This window comes from Triticum urartu, chromosome 2A (genome assembly GCF_056163025.1).
Source record: "Triticum urartu cultivar PI428250 chromosome 2A, HENAU_Tu73, whole genome shotgun sequence".
Classification (NCBI taxonomy): Eukaryota; Viridiplantae; Streptophyta; class Magnoliopsida; order Poales; family Poaceae; genus Triticum; species Triticum urartu.
Genome location: NC_141874.1, coordinates 293,327,900 through 293,344,721, shown reverse-complemented (window position 1 = coordinate 293,344,721; position 16,822 = coordinate 293,327,900).

Below are 16,822 nucleotides of genomic sequence, written 5' to 3'. Positions count from 1 at the left end.
TGGCAGCACTTAACTAGACTAGGTGCCGGGCGTGGCTGTTCATTTGCTTGCTTCCTGTAGTTGGTTTGCAATCTCTCTTAATGGAATTTGGAGTTCTCGCATTGGATTGCCAAGTTGGATTTCCCCCTTGCCTTTTCTTTGACCGTCGGTCTTGGCACAGGAGTGGTGGCAGTTGCCCGCCGCCTTTCCTCATGCGTCTCGCGCCCGGGGGCTAGGCAGGTACGTGCGTATGCGTCGGGCCCGCCCCACGCCACGAACATACTTTGCCACAGCCATGTTCCCCAGGGCCTTGGCTTTTCCTATCCTTGCGAGACACCCTCGAGTAGGCTCGTGACCTACACACCCTCTTAAAGTCCATGCCCCAGGTATTGCGACGCGGTGCACTAAGCTACGACTAGCCCATACCTAAGGGATCGCGCAGGGAAGAACAAGACGCCCGACCAAGTTTCCTAACAATTCCGCAGCTTCAAGATGTCTCCTGAGGCCAATGGCCCCTGAGCCACCAGCAAGTGGGCCTCCTTAGATAAACGAACCGTGCGCCCTCACGAGAAGGGAAACTACCACGAGCGTATCAAGCTAGGTTATCCTATCATACCTATTTGGAACATAAGCACCACAACATAACGCCAAAACAATAAACATAGCATAGAAACATATGTATCATGGTTCACCACATGCCCCAGCAGGGCCCTCTACTTTTTTGAATGCATGAGAAAGGGAAAGGTTATACAAAAGTGGCCCCCGCGACCACAGCGGCTCATGAGGCCTGGCTCTGAGGGCCTCCCGGACTCAGCTCAGCCTGAGCCATCCTCACGCTTCACCGAAGCGTGGAGATGAGACAACCTGCCACCATCCTCGAAGCGAGCCTGGCGGTGTGGCGGCTGGTCATATCCACCGCTGCTGGTGCTCTCGCTGGAGAAGGAGCCGCCGCCGCTGGACGAACTGCGACCGTCGCCAAGGGCGAGCTCACCATCAACGTCGTCACGACCGTCGTCAAGGCCGAGCTCATCGTCGCCACTGCTGTCTTCGGGGCATCACCCTGTGTGGGGACCGACTTCCCCAAACACCCTCATGAAGAGGGTTGCGATGCCGTCATACTTGAAGTGAAGGGTGCACCTCCTGCTCAAGCCGCGCGCGCGGGCGAACGTCTGCCAGCTGCGGGTCAGGGCCACGCTGCCCACGGCGGAGACCTCGATCGCAACCCACGAGGCCTTGCTGCAGCAACCGTCAGCCTGCAACCAAAGGCCGTCAAGACCCACGGCCGACAGCTCACCGGCAAAGGAGTGTGGAAGCTGGAGCCAGGTGCTGGCCAGCCATGACGCAAGACATGACGACCAACATAGGTAGGCGCCAGCGGGCACAGAGGAGGCAGTTTCCTCTTTGGTGCTAAGGAGGCAAGGACAGGCGTGGGTTCCCGAGGAATCTGGCAAAGGTTTCCATTCCTGTGCAGCAAGACCGAGACCACAGCACAGCAGGACAGATGTCATCACTGAGCCCACCGCTACGTCAAGACCAAAAGCTTTGCAGATGAAGACCACATTTTGTCAGGATAAGATATACTACTTGTCCCCTTTCAAATTGGCCACTTTGGAATCCCTTCCCGCCTAAGTTTTGGGGGAAGAGGACCAAGGCCACTATAAATATAGGTTAGCCACCACCGTATAAGAGGTCGACCCATTCCTCACCCCTGAGCCTCGCGAGGTTGTTGATCATTTGTACCAGTTCATCCTTAGCCCCTCGTGAGGCCAATCCACCACAAAGCAGGAGTAGGGTCTTACACCGCAAGGTGGCCCGAGCCTAGGTAAACTATCATGTTCATCTTCTTCCTTGCTCACGCGAATCAGGCTAGGCTGTGGGGCGACGAGTTGGTAGGCTAGAGAGGTTGATTTCTTCACGCACGCCCCAGAGTTCAAATGGGCGATTGCCCCCCATCCCCGGGTCATAAAGACGTCACCGGGGATGACAACCTCAACCTCCGCCTGCGAAGCTTGGCTGCTGCAGCCTTCATAATGCAGCCACAACTCGACAGGCCCCCTCGATGGTATCTCCCCTGCCCGGGACCGCGGGAGCCGGATCCATGTGCACGGCGGCATCACTGCACATACCATGAACTCGTGGGTCATGCCGTCAGCATGGGCCTCCGGGCAAGCTGGTCGCGCAGGCATCGCTTGTTCTCCTTCCCGGCTTTGTCCTCCGCGACTTCCGTGGCTGCTCCCGCGAGCGGGGCCCTGCACGCGAACATTCGCGCTAAAGGGGAAACCCGGTGGGGCATGCTTGCACCAGGTTTGGACAGTTGTGGGCGCTGCGATGACCTTGCGGGGGGACCATGTCTTTTCATCGGCGGGAGCAACTCCAGTTCCACCCGTGGGGCCTTTCCCCTTCTCCTCGGCAGAAAACCTCCTCACCAGCGCCATAGATGCTTGGGCAAGTTGGCGGGACGACAGAGACGAAGAAGGGCGAGCAATGAGAAGATGAAGATGGGCTAGGGGCTCTTCCCCCTTCCCCATTTATAGGTGGAGGCAGGCTAACTGGTGTCCCAACACGTTCCAAGCAATGATGGCCCCGCTGCATGCGCCAGGTAGTTGTCAAGTCGGGCAGTTGTCGAGGCTGCATGGGGAAGCGGAGATGCCCATGTCCCATCAAGCGCCACACGTCAGCCTGGCCCACAGGCGACTCGAGCCCGAGCGTGCCTTGGGCCCGGGGGCTACTTTCGGCTTTCTGGGATCCAGGGTACCCAGACTTGGCTGCCTGTTGTCCATGGCATGGCTCCTTCAACGGCCTCCCCAGACAACTATCTGCAAGACCACCAAGACAAGACCCTCACGAGGGGGACAACACCAAGACCTTCCGAGGGAACGACCTCCCAAGGTGGCCTCTCGAGAAGTGGAGATTTCTATGTAGGCACCTAGCCTCACAAGGCTGCCCTGACACAAGCCATGATGACCAAGGTAGGCATGCGACAGCGGGCGCAGAGAAGGCATTTTCCTCTTTGGTGCTAAGGAGGCAATGACAAGCATGGGTTCCCGAGGAATCTGGCAAAGGTTTCCATTTCGGTGCAACAAGACCGAGACCACCAGCACGGCAGGACAGATGTCATCACTGAGCCCACCACTGCGTCACGACCAGAAGATTTGCAGCCGACGACCACCTTTCGTCAGGATAAGATCTACTACTTGTCCCCTTTCAAATTGGCCACTGTGGAATCCCTTCCCGCCTAAGTTTTTGGGGAAGAGAACCAAGGCCACTATAAATATATGTTTGCCACCACCATAGAAGAGGTTGACCCATTCCTCACTCCTGAACCTTGCGAGGTTGCTCATCCTTTGTACCAGTTCATCCTCAGCCCCTCGTGAGGCCAATCCACCACGAAGCAGGAGTAGGGTCTTACACCGCAAGGTGGCCTGAACTTGGGTAAACTGTCGTGTTAATCTTCTTCCTTGCTCACGCGAATGGGGCTAGGCTTTCAGGCGACGAGTTGGTAGGACGGAGAGGTTGAGTTCTTTGCACATGCCCCAGAGTTTGAACCCTCTTGTGTCTGTGGAGCCTTGAATCCGACAGCCAATTTCACCACAGGCTGTTATGGGCCAAGAGTTACAAAGGGCCTCATATGGGTCGAAAGACATCATGGGCCATACATGGGTCGGAAGTTACAATGGGCTAGAATCATATTGGATGGCCTAGATTACACTACTGGGCCTAATTCGGATAGGCCATAATGGGTCGTGAGTTAGTGGGCTGTAAATGGGCTGTATGCGAACATGCCATTAACGGGCTTTAAGTGGGCCGGCTGTTACCTTTTGACCAGGTCAGATGGGTTGGCCTTTTGAAATAAATGGGCCATTGTTGGGCCGAGCCACATGTCGACATATCATAGGCGTGTCCCGTCCATTCGCTGGATGACAACTATCCCAACGCTGAGCCGACAGATAGATCCGCGTGTAACGGCCCTTATGTACGTAAACTTTCCCGTTTGGGAAATATATCCACTTGATCTTATTCCAATTCCATTTGGGCTCCATCTTTTGGCCTCTTTTGTTTTTATGTGTTGTTTATTTATTGCAGTTGCATTGCTTAACTTGTCATCTTGCATTTGCTCATTCATGTTGTTATCATGTGGTGCATCATGTTCCTTGCCATGTTGTTGTGCATTGTCATAGTCATGCATGTTGTATTGCTGCATGCCCATGTGTGTCTCTTGCACCATCACATCTCCTTCCTTCCCTTTCCCTCATTTTTGCAAGTGCCATCTTTTCCCTACTCCATTAATGTTCAAAACTTCCTCACAAATCAGTCATCATGTCCTAAACCTCTCTGCCAAATCTCATGCATTTTGGAGTTGTGTTGGTTAGGTTCAAAAATGCTCCAAGTTTTATCAAAAAGTGGGTAATTACAGGAGCTTCAGGATATTTTTATTATTCTCAAACTCCTCTTCCTCTCTCCTGAGCTTTTCTCTTTGTTTTCTGGTTGAAGAAAATTAAGAAGGGAAAAGAGTGGCAGCAACAGAACACAACCACCTAGGTCTCCCAGCAGCAGCCAACCAGGCGCAGCCCAGCAGCCCCTCCCTGCAGCAACCCACCAGCGCCCTTGTTCATCTCCTTCCTCCTGTACGGCAGGACATCCACGCATGCCACGTCGACCTCCCGAGTGATTTGAAGGCCGGAGAGCCCCCCCTAGGTCCCTATATAACATGCCCCAGTGCGCTAGTCCTCCTCCTCCCTCCTTCCGCCCCTCTCCTTCCCTTTCCGCCGTCAGGTGAGACATCTCCACGCCATAGCCGAGAGCAGCCCGAGCTCTTCTCCGATGTGATCCAGCCCTCAGCCATCGTCTTCTTCCTCGACAGCGACAATAGCATCACCGTCGTCTTCCTCGATGTTGCTCATGTCCACATGGATCCCGGAGCTCCTTCCACGATGTCCCTCGTCGTCTTCGTAGGCCACTTCCCAGACTGCGTAGTCTGTTGGGACAAACTCCGAACTACCTCTCTCTCACACTCGCTTGGACGTAGGTGGAAGGAGAGGGACACAGATATTTCCGGCGCACATATGCCCCGCCGCACGAACAACGCCTTGGCCGCACAAACGGCCTAAGTTTTCATTGAGCACGAACTCTGGCTCGGCACATACCGCAGCACTTCGATCAGTACATGACGAGGGGTATTTATACCCAGGCTAGCACACAGGCACACGCACACCTGCCACTCTTGGCCACGCACGCACACGTTCAATACTACCTGGCCTAACCTCACGCAATGGCCACACACAAGCTAACCAGCTAACAACCATGCATGCACACGATCACATCTAGTCCTATGCTTATGCTAACTGACTAACTACACGCACCATGTCCGTGGGTTTTGCTGGTTCTTCACAACGGCACAACCACGTCCGCCAACGCACGCGCTAACTCAAGATTAATCCTATCAATTTCCTTCCTAATCTTGACATGCCTTGCCATCAATGATCGTCTTGAACACCCTCGCTCAACATCATCATGCGCCTCCGCGCCCGCTGTGACGTGTCGTGTGTCTGCCGTCACCGGAGTTCATGCAGCTCGCGTCGTTGTCGTCATCACAGCCGTGAGCCAGCCCGTGGACTCGACCTGTCGCACCGTGCTCCATCATGACTCAGGCGACACACGCCGAGCTCCTTCTCCGCCAGCGACACACGTCTGGCGTCCCTCTGCGCCCCGCACGTCCCGCACGCACCCGACGTGCCCGACTGCACCAGTGTGTCCTGCATGTCCCGCACACGCCAAACGCGCCCGACGAGCCCGACCGCACCAGACGCTCCCGCGCGCCGCCTCGGCGTCCGCCATGGAGCCGCTAGCGACAAACGCTAGAAGGATGTAGCCGAACTCGAGGACGGACTCAAGCACAACGGCGACATACGCCTCCTCCCAACATCAACCGCACGCTCGTACGCGCGCCTGCGGTCCCGACGCGCCCGACGCATCCAGTGCGCACCCATAACACGCACCGGTCATGCCCGGCTCGGCGCCACGGCTTATTGCCCTACACCGCTGCGCAGCACCTCCATGTCGCCATGCCGCTGTGTGTTGTTGAAGCCGCCACCACGTAGGTCCTCCGCGGCCTCCTCACCGTGCCGCCCCAGCCACCGCGGCCTCCTCACCGTGCCGCGCACCTCCATAGACTGACACACGGTCCGAAGCATCGCGCAACCGCCGGCGAACTCCGCCACCACCGGCACGCCTCCGGCAAGAGAACGATGCCCAAGATGAACCTGCTCTGATACCAAATCTTGGGACAAACTCCGAACTACCTCTCTCTCACACTCGCTTGGACGTAGGTGGAAGGAGAGAGACACAGATATTTCCGGCGCGCATATGCCCCGCCGCACGAACGGCACCTTGGCCGCACGAATAGCCTAAGTTTTCATTGAGCATGAACTTTGGCTCGGCACATACCGCAACACTTCGATCAGTACATGAGGAGGGGTATTTATACCCAGGCTAGCACACAGGCGCACGCACACCTGCCACTCTTGGCCACGCACGTACACGTTCAACACTACCTGGCCTAACCTCACACAACGGCCATACAGAAGCTAACCAGCTAACAACCATGCATGCACACGATCACATCTAGTCCTATGCATATGGTAACTGACTAACTACACACACCACGTCTGCTGGTTTTGCTGGTTCTCCACAACGGCACAACCACGTCCGCCAACGCACGCTCTAAGTCAAGATTAATGCTATCACCGTCCGCACCTTTCCTCGTTGTCTCCATCACTTACCCAGCCAAATCGGCGACGCCTATAGCCCACGGTGATGATCTATGTCCCCGCCTTATCCCTTGTCTCTCTGCGTCTGTACGCATGTCACAGCCTCCATGGCACCGAGCAAAAGCTCGAGCTTGCCTTCTGCACGCGCGCGCGTCCATCTACTTACCTGCAGGCCACGCGCACGCTCGCCTCGAACCGCTGTGCACACCCCCGCTCCCCGCGCGCCCGGCTTTGCCTCGCGCCACCTTGCTTGCTTCCCTGCTCACCGCGGACGCCATGGCCCCGAGCAAAGCTATGCTCATGCTCGAGCGCCCCAGTCCTCTGTTGCACACGCGCGACCATCCACGTGATCCCCTTTCAATCTCGCGCGCCCGCCGTGTTGGGGATCGTAGAAGAAATTTAAAATTTTCTACGCATCACCAAGATCAATGTATGGAGTAATCTAGCAACGAGGGGAAGGAGAGTGCATCTACATACCCTTGTAGATTGCTAAGCGGAAGAGTTGAAGTGAACGGGGTTGATGGAGTCGTACTCGTCGTGATCCAAATCACCGATGATCCTAGTGCCGAACGGACGGCACCTCCGCGTTCAACACACGTACAGCCCGGTGACGTCTCCTATGCCTTGATCCAGCAAGGGGAGAAGGAGAGGTTGGGCAAGACTCCATCCAGCAGCAGCACGACGGTGTGGTAGTGGTGGAGGAGCGGGGGACTCCAGCAGGGCTTCGCCAAGCACTACGAGAGACGAGGAGGGAGAGGGGTAGGGCTGCGCCAACAGGGGAGGAACTTCATGTGTTGGGCTGCCCCTTTGCCTCCACTATATATAGGGGGAGAGGGAGGGCTGCACCCCCACCTAGGGTTTCCTCCCTAGGGGTGGCGGCAGCCCTAGATCCCATCTAGGGTGACGGCCACAAGGGGGAGAGGGGGAGGCGCACCTGAGGTGGGCCTTAGGGGCTGGTCCCTTCTCACTATTGGCCCATGTAGGCCTCCGGGGCTGGTGGCCCCACCTGGTGGACCCCCGGACCCCTCCGGTGGTCCCGGTACACTACCGGTGATGCCCGGAACACTTCCGGTGGCCAAAACCATACTTCCTATATATTAATCTTTACCTCCGGACCATTCCGGAACTCCTCGTGACGTCCGGGATCTCATTCGGGACTCCGAACAACATTCGGTAACTGCGTACATACTTTCCCTATAACCCTAGCGTCATCGAACCTTAAGTGTGTAGACCCTACGGGTTCGGGAGTCATGCAGACATGGCCGAGACAACTCTCCGGTCAATAACCAACAGCGGGATCTGGATACCCATGTTGGCTCCCACATGCTCCACGATGATCTCATCGGATGAACCACGATGTCAAGGATTTAATCAATCCCGTATACAATTCCCTTTGTCTAGCGGTACGATACTTGCCCGAGATTCGATCGTCGGTATCCCGATACCTTGTTCAATCTTGTTACCGGCAAGTCTCTTTGCTCATTCCGTAACACATAATCCCATGATCAACTCCTTGATCACATTGTGCACATTATGATGATGTCCTACCGAGTGGGCCCAGAGATACCTCTCTGTTTACACGGAGTGACAATTCCCAGTCTCGATTCGTGCCAACCCAACAAACACTTTCGGAGATACCTGTAGTGTGCCTTTGTAGCCACCCAGTTACGTTGTGACATTTGGCACACCCAAAGCACTCCTACGGTATCCGGGAGTTGCACAATCTCATGGTCTAAGGAAATGATACTTGACATTAGAAAAGCTTTAGCATACGAACTACACGATCTTGTGCTAGGCTTAGGATTGGGTCTTGTCCATCACATCATTCTCCTAATGATGTGATCCCGTTATCAACGACATCCAATCCCCATGGTCAGGAAACCGTAACCATCTATTGATCAATGAGCTAGTCAACTAGAGGCTTACTAGGGACATGGTGCTGTGTATGTATCCACACATGTATCTGAGTTTCCTATCAATACAATTCTAGCATGGATAATAAACGATTATCATGAACAAGGAAATATAATAATAACCAATTTATTATTGCCTCTAGGGCATATTTCCAACAGTCTCCCACTTGGACTAGAGTCAATAATCTAGTTCACATTGCCATGTGATTGACACTCACAGGTCACATCGCCATGTGACCAACATCCAAGAGTCTACTAGACTCACTGATCTAGTTCACATCACTATGTGATAAACACTCAAAGAGTTATGGGTTTGATCATGTTATGCTTGTGAGAGAGGTTGTATTTCGCAAAACTTTATATCTTAGATGCTGCTACCACGTTCCACTTGGAGCTATTCCAAATTATTGCTTCATTATACGTATCCGGTATCTCTACTCAGAGCTATCCGGATAGGTGTTAAGCTTGCATCGACGTAACTCTTTATGTCGAACTCTTTATCACCTCCATAACCGAGAAACATTTCCTTATTCCTCTAAGGATAATTTTGACCGCTATCTGGTGATCCACTCCTAGATCACCTTTGTACCCTCTTGCCAGACATGTGGCAAGGCACACATCAGGTGCGGTACTCAGCATGACATACCGTATAGAGCCTATGACAAAAGCATAGGGGACGACCTTCATCCTTCCTCTTTCTTCTGCCGTGGTCAAGCTTTGAGTCTTACTTAGCTTCACACCTTACAACTCAGGCAAGAACCCCTTCATTGACTGATCTATTTTGAACTCCTTCAAAAACATGTCAAGTTGTGCGTTCTTTGAAAGTGTCATCAGGCATCTTGATCTATCTCTATAGATCTTGATGCCCAATATGTAAGCAGCTTTATCCAGGTCTTCCTTTGAAAAACACCCTTCAAACAACCGTTTATGCTTTCCAAAAATTCTACCTCATTTCGAATCAACAATATGTCATCCACATATACTTATCAGAAATGTTGTAGTGCTCCCACTCACTTTCTTGTAAATACAAGTTTCTAGCAAACATTGTATAAACCTAAAAGCTTTGATCACTCCATCAAAGCATATATTCTGACTCCGAGATGCTTGCTCTAGTCCATAGAAGGATCGCTGGAGCCAGCATACCTTTTAGCACCCTTAGGATTGACAAAACTTTGATTGTATCACATACAACTCTTTCTTACGAAAACTGGTAAGAAAACTTGTTTTTGACATCCATCTGTTAGATTTCATAAATGAAAAATGCAGCTAATGTTAACATGATTCCGACGGACTTAAGCATCACTACGAGTGAGAAATTCGCATCGTAGTCAACTCCTTGAACTTGTGAAAAGACTCTTTCCCACAAGTCGAGCTTCATAGACGGTAACATTACCGCCCACGTCCGTCTTCTTCTTAAAGATCCATTTATCTCAATGGCTTCCCGATCATCGGGCAAGTCCACCAAAGTCCATACTTTGTTCTGATATATGGATCATATCTCGGATTTCATGGCTTCTAACCATTTGTCGGAATACGGGCCCACCATCGCTTCTCCATAGCTCGTAGGTTTATTGTTGTCTAACAACATGATATCTAAGACAGGATTACCGTACCACTTAGGAGTAGTACATATCCTTGTCGACCTACGAGGTTCGATAGCAACTTGATCCGAAGCTTCATGATCACTATCATTAACTTCATATTCAACAGACGTAGGCTCCACAGAAAACATCTTTCTATGTTGCATCACTCTCTGGTTGAAGTAAAGGTTCGACAACCTCATCAAGTTCTATCTTCCTCCCACTCAATTCTTTCGTGAGAAACTCCTTCTCGAGAAAGGACCCGTTCTTAGCGACAAACAATTTGCCCTCGGATCTGAGATAGAAGGTATACCCTACTGTCACCTTTGGGTATCCTATGAAGATGTGTTTGTCCACTTTGGGTTCGAGCTTCTCCGGCTGAAGCCTTAAGCATCGCAGCCCCAAACATTAAGAAACGACAACTTTGGTTTCTTGCCAAACCAATGTTCATACAACGTCGTCTCAACGGACTTAGATGGTGTCCTATCTAAAGTGAATGCAGCTGTCTCTAACGCATAACCTCAAAATGAAAACGGTAGATTGATAAGAGACATCATAGATCGCACCATATCTCATAAGGTTTGATTACGACATCCGGACACACCATTACCCTGTGGTGTTTCAGGTGGCTTCAACTGTGAAAAAATTCCACAATGTCTTAAGTGTTTGCCAAACTCATAACTCAGATATTCTCATTGATCAGATCGTAGGAATTTGATCTTCTTGTTATGATGATTCTTAACTTCACTCTGAAATCGCTTGAACTTTTCAAATGTTTCAGACTTGTACTTCATTAAGTAAATATACCTATATCTACTCAAATCGTCAGTGAAGATGAGAAAATAGCGATATCCACCGCACGCTTCAATTCTCATTGGATCACACGCATCAGCATGTATGATTTCCAACAAGTCACTTGCCCGTTTCATTGTACCTGAAAGCGGGGTCTTAGTCATCTTGCCCATGAGGCATGGCTTGCATGTGTCAAGCGATTCAAAATCAAGTGACTCCAAACATCCATCGACATGGAGTTTCTTCATGCATCTTACGCCAATATGACCTAAGCGGCAGTGCCACGAGAAAGTGGTACTATCATTATTAATTCTACATCTTTTGGCGTGAACATGTGTATTACCACGACCGAGATTCAATGAACCATTCATATAGGGTGCATGACCATGAAAGGTATCATTCATGTAAACAGAATAACCATTATTCTCTAACTTAAATGAATGACCGTATTGCAATAAACATGATCTAATCATATTCATGCTCAACGTAGACACCTGATAACATTTATCTAGGTTCAATACTAATCCCGAAGGCAGATGGAGCGTGCGATGGTGATCTCATCAACTTTGGAAACACTTCCAACACACATCGTCACCTCGCCCTTAGCCAGTCTCCGTTTTGTCCGTAGCTTTTGTTTCAAGTCACCAATAATAGCAACTAAACCGGTATCCAATACCCAGGTGCTACCAGGAGTACTAGTGAGGTACACATTAATAACACGTATATACTTTGTTGAAGTTTCCACCCTTCTTATCTACCATGCATTTGGGGTAATTCCGCTACCAGTGACCGTTCCTCTTACAATAGAAGCACTCAGTCTCGGGTTTGGGTTCAACCTTGGGTTCCTTCACTGGAGCGGCAACTGGTTTGCCATCCATGAAGTTTTCCTTCTAGCCCTTGCCCTTCTTGAAACCAGTGGTCTTGTTAAACCATCAACACTTGATGCTCCTTCTTGATTTCTACCTTTTGCGGTCTTAAGAACCGCGAACAGCTCCGGGATCAACTCCATCCCTTGCATGTCATAGTTCATCACGAAGATCTAGTAGCTTAGTGATAGTGTCTAGAGAACTCTATCAATCACTATCTTATCTGGAAGTTTAACTCCCACTTGATTTATGTGATTGTAGCACCCAGACATTCTGAGCACATGCTCACTAGCTGAGCTATTCTCCTCCATCTTGTTGGCAAAAGAACATGTCAGAGGTCTCACACCTCTCAACACGGGCATGGGCCTGAAATCCCAATTTCAGCTCTTGGAACATCTCATATGTTCTATGGCATTCAAAAAGCCATTGGAATCCCGATTCTAAGTCATAAAGTATGGTGCACTAAACTATAAAGTAGTCATCAGGATGTGTCTATCAGGTGTTCACAACATCCACAGACGACGTTGTAGGGGTTTGCACATCGAGCGGTGCATCAAGGACGTAAGCCTTCTGTGTAGCAGTGAGGACACTCCTCGGACTACGGACCTAGTCCGTATCATTGCTTACAATATCTTTCAACTTGGTCTTTCTCTAGGAACGTATTGAAACAGGGAGCTACAACATGAGCTATTCATCTACAACATATTTGCAAAGACAATTTAGACTATGTTCATGATAATTGAGTTCATCTAATCAAATTATTTAATGAACTCCCACTAAGATAGACATCCCTCTAGTCATCTAAGTGAAACATGATCCGAATCGACTAGGCCATGTCCAATCATCACGTGAGACGGATGTAACACCCTCGATGCGACTATGTCTCCCACGTGTCGAGGCATGACTTAGAGGCATAATCGCATTGAAGGCATATGTCGCAAGTCAGGCAATCTTCACAACATCCCATGTAATATAGATAATAAAAGGGGAGATAACATAGTTGGCTTACACTCGCCACGTCAATCAAGTACATAGATAACATTACAACATCCAAACACTCATGGCCCGACTATGGCGCCAAAATAAAAGATAACCCAACATGCGACACGGTCCCGATCACCCCCAACTGGGCACCACTAGTGATCATCAGGAAAGGAAACATAGTATCGTTGAGAGTCCTCGTCGAACTCCCACTTGAGCTCGAGCGCGTCACCTGGAGCGAAATCATCAAGCCCTGCATCTGGTGTAATAGTAATCTGTGAGCCACATGGACTCAGCAATCTCGCACCCTCGCGATCAAGACTATTTAAGCTTAATAGGTATGGCAAGGTAAATATATGTGAAGCTACAGCAAGCGACTAGCATATGTGGTCGCTATCTTGTTCGCAAAAGAGAGCGAGAAGAGGAGGCAAAGCGCGAGCGAGAAACTAGAGAGCAACCTGCGCAAGCATTACTCCAACACCGTGTTCACTTCGCGGACTCCGCCGAGAAGAGACCATCACGGTAACTCACACTGTTGATTCATTTTAATTAAGTTAAGGTTTAAGTTATCTACAACCGGACATTAACATTCCCATCTGCCCATAACCGCGGGCACGGCTTTCGAAAGTTCAAATCCCTGCAGGGGAGTCCCAACTTAGCCCATTACAAGCTCTCACGGTCAACGAAGGAATAGACCTCCTCCCGAGACGTTCCGATCAGACTCGGTATCTCGGTTCTTCAAGACACTTCGACAGGTTAAAACAAATCCAGCAACACCGCCCGAATGTGCCGACAAATCCCGATAGGAGCTGCACATATCTCGTTCTCAGGGCACACTTAAATAGGTCAAGCTACGAGTAAAACCAACCCTCGAGTTTTCCCGAGGTGGCCCCGCAGGATGCCTGGTTTGGACCAACACTCAGAGGAGCACTGGCCCGGGGGGGTTTAAATAAGATGACCCTCGGGCTCCGGAAACCCAAAGGAAAAAGAGGCTAGGTGGAAAATGGTAAAACCAAGGTTGGGCATTGCTGGAAAAGCTTTAATCAAGGCGAACTATCAAGGGGTTCCCATTATAACCCAACCGCGTAAGGAACGCAAAAAATCCGAGAACATAACACCGATATGACGGAAACTAGGGCGGCAAGAGTGGAACAAAACACTAGGCGAGAGGCCGAGCCTTCCACCCTTTACCAAGTATATAGATGCATAAAGATAACATGGCAATATAATGATATCCCAACAAGTAAATAAATGTTCCAACAAGGAACGGCCTCCAATCTTCACCTGCAACTAGCAACGCTATAAGAGGGGTTGAGCAAAGTGGTAACATAGACAATCAACGGTTTGCTAGGACATGGTGGGTTAGAGGTTTGACATGGCAATTTGGGAGGCTTGAAAGCAAGTGGTAGGCATCGTAGCAGTGGCATAGCAAAAGAGCGAGCATCTAGCAAAGCAAAGATAGTAGTGATTTCGAGGGTATGATCATCTTGCCTGCAAAGTTGTCAGAGTTGACTGGATCCTCGAAAGCAAACTCAACGGGCTCCTCGTTAGCGAACTCGTCTCCCGGCTCTACCCAAACAAGACAAACAAGCAACAAGTACACAATCAACCACGTGCAAGGATCAAACAATATGATGCAAACATGGAATGCTATGCGGGATGCGATGCGGGATGCATATGCAAGATTTGACAAGGAATGCATGAACCTGGCCTCAACATGGGAATCCAAGTGTGCCACTGGAAATATGAGATGAAATCGCATGAAAACGACATAAAGAATGCCGGAATAGGAGTTACGGTTTGGAAATGGCAAGCAATTCAAATATGACCACGTTCTGCGATTTACAGCAAGTAGCCATCTAAATGCAACAAGATGAACATGCTACAGCACCCAAACATGGCATCAAAATACATGGCAGGGATGCATTCATGATGCTTAACAAAAGTCTAGCACTGAGCTACGGCCAATTCATCCATTAACAGGTTCAAACAAGCATGGCAAAAATGCATATGGTAAACAGATCTCAGACTTAGTGAAATTAACACTTGTCTGGAATTTCAGATCAGATAGCACTCTTCGGAGCAGCAAAACTACATGCTACAGGACCTGAACATGGCAAAGTAAAGCATGACATGGAGCTACTCAAAGAGCTTAACAAAAGTCCCTTAGTGACCTTGAGCCAAAAGGGATCAGAAAATACAATTGTAAGCTTGTGAACATGGCAAAAACATAATCAGTTCTCAGACTTTGTGAAAAACTGGAGCATGCTAAAACAGATATCAAGTAGGCATGTTTACGAGCTCGATGCACTCGCTACAGAGTAAGTAATGACAAGCTAAGAATACACCCATCAATAATACACAAAATTCAAGCTAGACATGACAAGAACAATAACATAGCATGCACGGATCAACTACAACATCCTCGGCAAAATCGCTAACAAGTAGACAATCTGCCCAGATTCACGAAGTAGCAAAAGTAGAGCTCGATTGACTCAAGCTAGGGTGCTCCATAATTTCACAAAAAGACATGGATGGATAGAGCACTACAAGATTAACAAAACATCCTTACTGACCATCCTCAAAGGAGGCACGGATCACTAGGAAATAGCATGAACATATGGCCATATGAGATAAACAGCTCAAGGACTTGGTGGAAATGCTAAGTCCCTGAAATCAGCATTACCAAGAGCCTCACTTTGCAAGCTCGTGCTAGTCACCACACACATCAAAAAAATACATGGGTTGCACCTCTGGAAAGATGGCAAAACCCTTAACAAAACATATGTAGAGCTCATGGGCATATCATGCACACAATAATCATGGCAAAAATGACAAATATCTAAATGGAGCAGCAGATCTGACAAATATCTCAAGTAGCACTCTTCTAACAGCATTTCGGGCATCAAGATGAACTCAAATGAAAATGATGCATTGGAATGAAATGATGTGCTCTCTGAGGCGAACATTTTGATATGCTATATGCCCAAAACGGAGTTACGGATGCAAAGTTACGATGCGATGAACAGGAGCATATGAACTAGGGTTTTGGGAGAAAGTGAACCACGTCTAGATCTGGATCTGGCGCGTTTCCCGAGGTTGGCCGGAGTGAGCTCGCCGGAGTTTGAAGTCGGTCGCCGGAGTTTGTTGGGGAGGCGGCGTGGGGCTTGCCGGAGTCGGTGGCCGGCCGGACCTCGCCGGATCCGGGCCGGGGCGGCGTGGAAGACGAGGCGGCGGGGCGGTGGTCGCCGGCCAGGGGCCGCAGGGCGCCGGGCGGCGGGTTCGGCGCACCGGCCGGCGCGGTGGCGCGGCGAGGTGGTGACCGGCGCGGGCGAGGAGGCGCGGGCGGCGGGGAAGAAGCAGCCGGGCGCGAGGCGCGCGGGCCGGGAGGGCCACGCGCGGGCTGCGGCGGGCCGCGGCGATGGGAGTCCCGGCGAGGACACGTGTCAGCTCCCGATTGGGCAGGCGGTGGCGGCGGATGGTCCGGCTCCATCCGGACGTGTCCGGCTCCGTCCGGACGTGTCCGGCGGCGGCGGAGATCCGATTTTTAGGGTTTCGAAGAGGGGATCCGTGAATTTGGAGGAGGGGTCTTTATATAGAGGTAGAGGGAGCTAGGAGAGTCCAAATGAGGTGCGGTTTTCGGCCACGCGATCGTGATCGAACACTCTAGATGATGGAGAGGGTTTTGGTGGGTTTTGGGCCAAAGTGGAGGGGTGTTGGTCTGCAACACACACGAGGCCTTTTCGGTCCCTCGGTTAACCGTTGGAGTATCAAACGAAGTCCAAATGGTACGAAACTTGACAGGCGGTCTACCGGTAGTAAACCAAGGCCGCTTGGCAAGTCTCGGTCCAATCCGGAAATGTTTAATCCCCACACACGAAAGAAAGGTAGAAATGACCACCAGAGGAGAACGAAGCGCCGGAATGCAAAACGGACAACGGGGA